The following is a 7,340-nucleotide window of genomic DNA, read 5'->3' on the forward strand; positions in this document are numbered from 1 at the left end:
GTTGGTTTAGGAATATAAAAGTACTCAAATCACCACATCAACAGATTAAATTAGCAAAATGATAGGTGTAAAAAAAATTTTTTGATGAAATCACCAGCAGTTTATTAAAGGAAAAACTATGAATTTTTACTGTCATAAGGATTGAATAAAAATCATGTAAATGATTTAATATTACCACAAAATTTTACAGCAATGTACATAACTTAAGAATGAAACACCAAAAGCTTTCTCTTCCTATTCCCACTACTGTTGAGTATTCTACAGTATGTCCCGGTGAATAAGGAAAACCGAAAATTTGGGAAAACATCCAAATTTGTGATTATTCATAGACAAAGTGCTTGTATATGTAGAAAATTCAAAACATCCAATTTGTGATTATTCATAGACAAAGTGCTTGTACATGTAGAAAATTCAAACAATTTAACACATCAACTTTAAGATTTAATGATTACTGTGCAGAATTACTGGATTCATGGATGGCACACAATAATCAAATGAAAATGTCTGCATCACCAAGAAACACTTTCCAAAAGAAGTGCCATTTATAATGCCATCAAGAATATCAAGTGCATGGAAAATGTAAACTAATAAAATAAGGACAAGACTTGTGTAAGGAGAACTGCAAAACATTATTAACATTCCAGAAGACTCAAATAAATGGAGCTATATGCTATGTTTATGTATCTGCAAACTCAATATTGTAGAGATGTCAACTCTCAGATTTATGTAACCAATGCAGCCCACTCAGAATCCCATCATTCATTTTTAAGTTGGCAAACTGTTGCTAACATTTCTTAGGCAATACACAGTGCCAATAATAGCTGAGACACTCTTAGTAGTGGTAAGTTTACTCTTAAAGCTGAAACTTTAGCAAATATTAAGGCTTATTATACGACTATCACAAACAAAGCAGTTTGAGATAACAATGAAACAAAATAGAAATCACAGAAGCAGACATGCACATTTATGGGATTAGAACTTAAGGAAAACATTAGAGAAAAATGGAAGTTTTAATGTATAAAACCGAAGTGCCTGATAAGGGAAGACTCTGCACCTGATTTTTTTCAAAATTTTATTTATATTTTAAGCCCTTTTATTTTCAACTTCTATAATCAGATTTCTTAATTCCATGAAAAGCTCTCAGAAAATTTTGATTAAAATTGCATTACATTTTGGTATAACTGAGAACAATTTACAATACTGACTCTATATATTAATAGAGAGTAATATTTAACTTTTCATATATTCATGTATTATTTGATGTCTTTTAATAAGTATTTATAATTTCCCTTAAATGTTTACACATAAGTAATGATACTTTTAGATGTCACTGCTTTTGTGAGTAATATTTTAAAAAATACACTTCCTTCATAAATATTACCCATGAATGAGAATGGTCTTATGTACATCTAAAATTCTGACTCTCTTGGATTTTGTATGTAGATAGCCATATACTTTTGGATAGTGATTTATTTATTCCCAATCCTTAGGAAATGTATATTTTCTAAGTATAAAATCAAATTATTTGATCAAAGTTTAATGGTTATTTTCCATTCCTCATATAGCTTATTTATTTTAATAATTTTCTTAAACCTAGGATGCTTAAGAGATTATGAAAAGAAGTACTGATATCATCTATTATTGTCTCATTTCTGATTTTAAATTCCTGATTCTATCTTTAACAATCAATGAGTATTCAAAAAAATTCTTGTCACTCACAAGATTCACCAGATATTTGTGAATAAAAATTCAAATGTTACTAAATTATTTAACAATGTAGAAAAGGAAGTAAACATCTTAACTTGTTGGATAAATTTAACACATTTTTGAAAGAAAAAATACTTGATAAGGGTGAGATAGAACACACAAAATTATGAGCTAATAACACTAATACTTTTTAAAATTATTGCAAACCAAATTATTTATAGATTTTATGGTGATCCAAGTAATTTAAAATGCATTTGGTAAGATTCATTACTGATGAAAACCCATGCCAAGCAGTATGCAAAAGGACATCAATAACTCAGTAAAGGGTACCTACCAAAACTTCAAAATCTATCATTGGTCATGAAATGATTAAAATTTTTTTCCTCTGAGTTAGGAAACAAATAAACATTGCCTCATATGATCACTTCTAGTCAACATAGTTCCACAGGGCCTAGTGAGTACAGTTTTAGTTGCAAAAAAAGAATGCAAGGTATAAAATTTGGAAAACCCGTACTTGAACCATCTCCCATATTACCTAACACAATGCTAAATCTTGTTATCAGTTCTTTCAATACTCTCAGCTATCTCATCATTTTCCGTGATGTGCATTCTCACTTGCTGCAGTGAATAATAAACCAAACTTCTTCAACTACAGATATATCCCTGGTGATGTTTGAATAGAGGGCATTGACAGAACTGATCAAAATGTTGAGTGAGATTTGCACAGTGGTATGAAGGGATGAAATCACTCTTGGTTACATGAACAGTATAAGAAGATATATGGGCATGGTAAAGGGCAAGATATGTGAAAGGAAACAGAAAGTAGTCTAATGTAACTAGACTATCAAGTGTGGAAAGTTCATGCACTAGAGAATGAGCATAATAACTTGTGCAGTACATTTTAGATGAAACATGACAAAGGTATCTCAATTATATAAGTAAATAGGAAAAATGTACTTTTATCAGTTGCCTAAAGCAGATATATATGGTTGGAAGATTGGAGGATATAATAAGGAATAGATGAATGAGACTAACAGTATCAACATTAGTGAGATATATATGTATATGTTTGTATATATGCACACACACATACATATATATAATTTAATTATATTTTTTAAATCTATGTGATTTTTCTGCATCCCGTATAAAACAATAATGAGCCATGGTCAGGTTTAATATCATACTTCTTAATCCAGAAATATAGTACATCTTTTAGAACCAATTTGAAAGTTAGAACATGATTATAAATTGTGAATAAATTAGTTGTTCTCTGCTTGTTTTTTAAAATTCTCCCTCATAGTCCACATTTTAATTCTGCATTAAGGCTAATAACAATATTTCAACTTAATAAAATAAACTTTCCCTGCTTTCCTCAGAAGTTGATGCCTTTATGATTGGGGGTGGCAGCAGGCAAAAGACTTGTGTTTAGTTTTTAACTGTCCCTTATCTTGGCTTAAGATACAATCTTCACAATCTTTGTTGCAACTTAGAAACAGATTGTATTTATCAGCATATTTCAATTCCAGACACCATAAAAGGAATGTCACTTTGAATTCATGCTTTACTTTAAGCTTATGTCCCTCTGTAACTTGATTGTTTCTTTTAGAAACTTTATGGGCCCTGCTAAATAAATATACTACCTAGTAATAAAGAGACTGGTTGCCGCCAAATACCAAATAAATATGTACTTTACTTAATAAATTTCATTTGTAGTGGTAGAATTTGGCAACTGCAAGATCTTCACCCAAAGTAATGGAAATAAAGGAAATACATGGGCACATGGGTAGACTTCTTGGCATTTCTAAAACCACCATATTTACGTGTGTGTGTGTGTGTGTGTGAATATATGACAAACCTAATTTTTTCAAAAAATCTGATATAACGTCCAAATATCTGTGCATAAGAGCACCATGTGCAAGAGCTCGAATTCTTTCTCAGCCTCCTAAAGGGGAAACTTTCCTAGTAGCTAAATCAGCTAAGGGATGTATTTACACTATTGCTAGAGTATGCACTAGAGGGTAAAGCCTCCCATCATGAGAAACAACTTCACCAATGCTCAAATATTTTAGATCTTTGTTGTTTCAGAAATGAGTAAATATTTCTTCTATCACCAAGGGGTTTACAGATAATTACCATGTCTATGTTATAGGAATTATAGGATATCTACAGGATAAGTAAGATAATCAGACTCTGCCTCATCCCAAAAAAACAAAAAAGAAAAAAAAAAAGAGAACTATAGCTAATGCTGTCAACAATGGAGAATTATCTATAGTTTTGATAATGCTATTTAGTATACGCATAGATCTAGATCTATCTGTCTATCTATCTATCTATCCATCCATCCATCTATCTGCTTCCTTTTTTCCTAGTATATTTGATTAGGACTTTGTCTGATTTTTCTAGGCAAAAATCTATGCCATCAAATATATAATAATAAATCTATTGAGAGGATACATCTCTCTAAATGCACCAAGGGGTATTGTAAGAAACTCGTTCAAATACTTTACAGAAATGTGAATATATTTTAGGTGGTATTTCCCAGATATAGAAGCAGACCTTTTAAAATAATTCCAGGAATTATAATTTTCCTTTCTGTGTCATTTTAAATGATCACTGTAATGATATATTAACAGATACATAAAGGATTAAAGGACATATAAAACTAATGTCCAATAGAAGAGTAACTCTGCCAATTAAAATGCTTTATAGACAAATTAATATATTCATTTAAATTCCTACCTGCAGCAGCACAATCCTCAGCTAAATGACTAGTGATTATTTTGCAATTCTCAACTTATTAGAATAGCATGAGGGAAACTGCCCACAATATTCAGTTCCCTTCTACAACATGTGGGGATTATGGAATCTACAATTCAAGAAAGGATTTGGGTAGAGACAGAGATAAAAAATACCATTCCACCCTGTCCTCTCCCACATCTCAAGTCCTCGCATTTAAAAACAAAATTGATATGGTTTGGCTGTGTACTCACCCAAATCTCATCTTGAATTGTAGCTCCCATAATTCCCATGTGTTGTGGGACCTAGTGGGAAATAACTGAATCATGGGGGCAGTTTTCCCCTGCCGTTCTTGTGGTAGTGAGTAAGTCTCATGAGATCTGATGATTTTACAAGGGGTTTCCCCTTTCCTCTTGGTTCTCACTTCTTTCTTGCCTGCCACCATGTAAGACATCACTTTACTCTTTCTTTATCTTCCACCATGATTGTGAGGCCTCCACAGCCAGTAGAATGTGAGTTCATTAAACCTTTTTCCTTTATCAAATTACCCAGTCTTTATTAGCAGCATGAGAACTGACTAATGAAACATTCATGCCCTTCCAACAGTCCTCCATAGTCTTAACTCATTCCAGCATTAACTCAAAAGTCCACAGTCCAAAGTCTCATCTGAGACAAGACAACTCCATTCCACCTATAAGCCTGCAAAATCAAAAGTTGGTTACTTCCTAGATATAATGAGGGTACCATCATTGGGTAAATACACCCATTCCAAATGGGAGAAATTGGCCAAAACAAAAGGGCTACAGGCCCTATGCAAGTCCAAAATCCAACAGGGCAGTCATTAAACCTTAAAGTTTCAAAATTAGGATACTTCCTAATCTTATTGTGTAACAAGCCTATAGATCTTAACATTATGGAACAAGAATTTTGGGTCAGAATAGATTTCAAGTGATAGCTCAGTTTTATTGAGTCAAGAAGACAAATCAATAGCCACAAAATTCTGGAAAATATTTCCTCAACAGTAGCTCTTACGTTTGTAGTGGTTTTAATGTTTTTATTATTTTTTCAATCTTTCCATTTCTTGCATTTATGTCACTCCATTTATAACATTTCAGTTCCCCTCACCTCATTTCCACCATATGCATTCTTCTAAATGTCTCCTCTCATCTCTCTTATTATCTCAAACCTATAATTGTTTTGAGTCTAGTTGTTTTTAAATGGTAAGATGTTGCCACAATTAGGGTGTCCGCACAACATAGCAGCTATCGGCAAGACACTCAAGGAATAAATAACAAGTAAATGAAATGAATGACATATCCTATCTGTTCTCAGAGGCAAACATAACACTGTTAGCTTTTTTTTCTTTCTGTGAGAAGAAAGACCAAAGGCCAAGCTGGGATCTGGAACAAGTGATTCCAGAAAAAAAACATCTGCACAACACAGTTTACTCTCCAGTATCCCAACATGTAATACATTCTGACATGCCCTGTGCAAAAACCCAGCAGTTTGATATCAGAAGTTTTAAGAGATATGCATAAGGATATGAAAACCTGATGGTCTTTTGTTCCTAATGTGAATATCTCTATTGTTGTCTTAATAATATGTTTCTGCTATGAGAGAGAGAGCAAAAGTATTTATTCAGTACTCATAAGATCATATTTTAAACAGTCTTGTACAAACCTATGTGTTAATTGTGATTTGACTCTGACAATTATGATGTGTTTTATTTTTTTCTATATCTTTTTTTGTCTTGTCCTGGTATTATCCTAATGCCTGGTATTTGGCATGATATTGTTCTAGCAGTTTAATGTAATCTGTACTCCTTTTCCATTTAGGTCACAGAGGTTAATTGATGTTGTGCCTGCTGAGCTATTAATAATAGAGTGGAAAGGAATCTCTGCATTACACCATACTGCATTCTACTGACAGTGCCTCTGGTCTGTGATGATATTGTAGCAAAGTTGTAATTGCAGAAAGAATATTTACCATCTTTGTTTAGCAAGAGAAAAAATTATTGCCTCACCTCATTATGTCAATTAAACAGAAATAGAAAAGCAAAATGAGTCTTCCAAATGTCTTTCTTCACAATATAGTTGCAAGTAATTTGATCTCTAAATCAATGCATCTGTGCAAGATAAATCATAATTGCCTTCTACAAGTAAACTAAATAATAACCAATATATTAAAATATTTAAAAATTTTCTTTACGTTATGGTGTTTTGACATCTTTAAAAACTTTTCTAGCTGGGTAGTGACTGCTCCTTCCTGGGCTAATTAATTCTTAAAGATAATGAAGGGCTCATGTCTTTGATGTGGAAACCAACCCGTAAGGAGCTTTATCTACTCAGTCTGGTTCATAAACTCGGAAGGCAATATGCCTCTGCCTTAATCATCCCAGGGTCAGGTGCCAGGCAACTAGAGATCACTCCGGTAGCCCAATGCCTTTTGTAATTAGGCAAACTAGACAATCATCAATGGTTCACCCCATCCTTTCCTTTGGAAACCTCAATAAAGGCAGTGGCCTATCTCTTCCCCTGGCTCCTGTCTTCTGCCTCCTAACCACCCCAGTGTCTTTCTACTGTGAACTCAGGTGGAATTTTGTGCCTCTTGGATCATGAATATTAAAAAGCTTTTTTCTCCTGAGCCTCTCCTGTATCTCCTCCTGTGGCTACACCTAACTGAACAAACCTGTGAAGGAATACAAAACTATGAAAAGCTTTAACTTTTGGTTGCTACACCAGAAAATATGGTGAGCTCTCTTAAGGCAAAAATCTGTAGTCATTTTAGGTATTTGGATGTTTACTTTTATAAAAAATTTTAGGTTTATAAAAGGTAGGATTTTATTGATTTATTGATTGCTCTTACTGATTACTTGGGGATGAATTCAGTGTTTT

Source organism: Sapajus apella, unplaced genomic scaffold (genome assembly GCF_009761245.1).
Source record: "Sapajus apella isolate SASKATOON/1434 unplaced genomic scaffold, GSC_monkey_1.0 scaffold18, whole genome shotgun sequence".
NCBI lineage: Eukaryota > Metazoa > Chordata > Mammalia > Primates > Cebidae > Sapajus > Sapajus apella.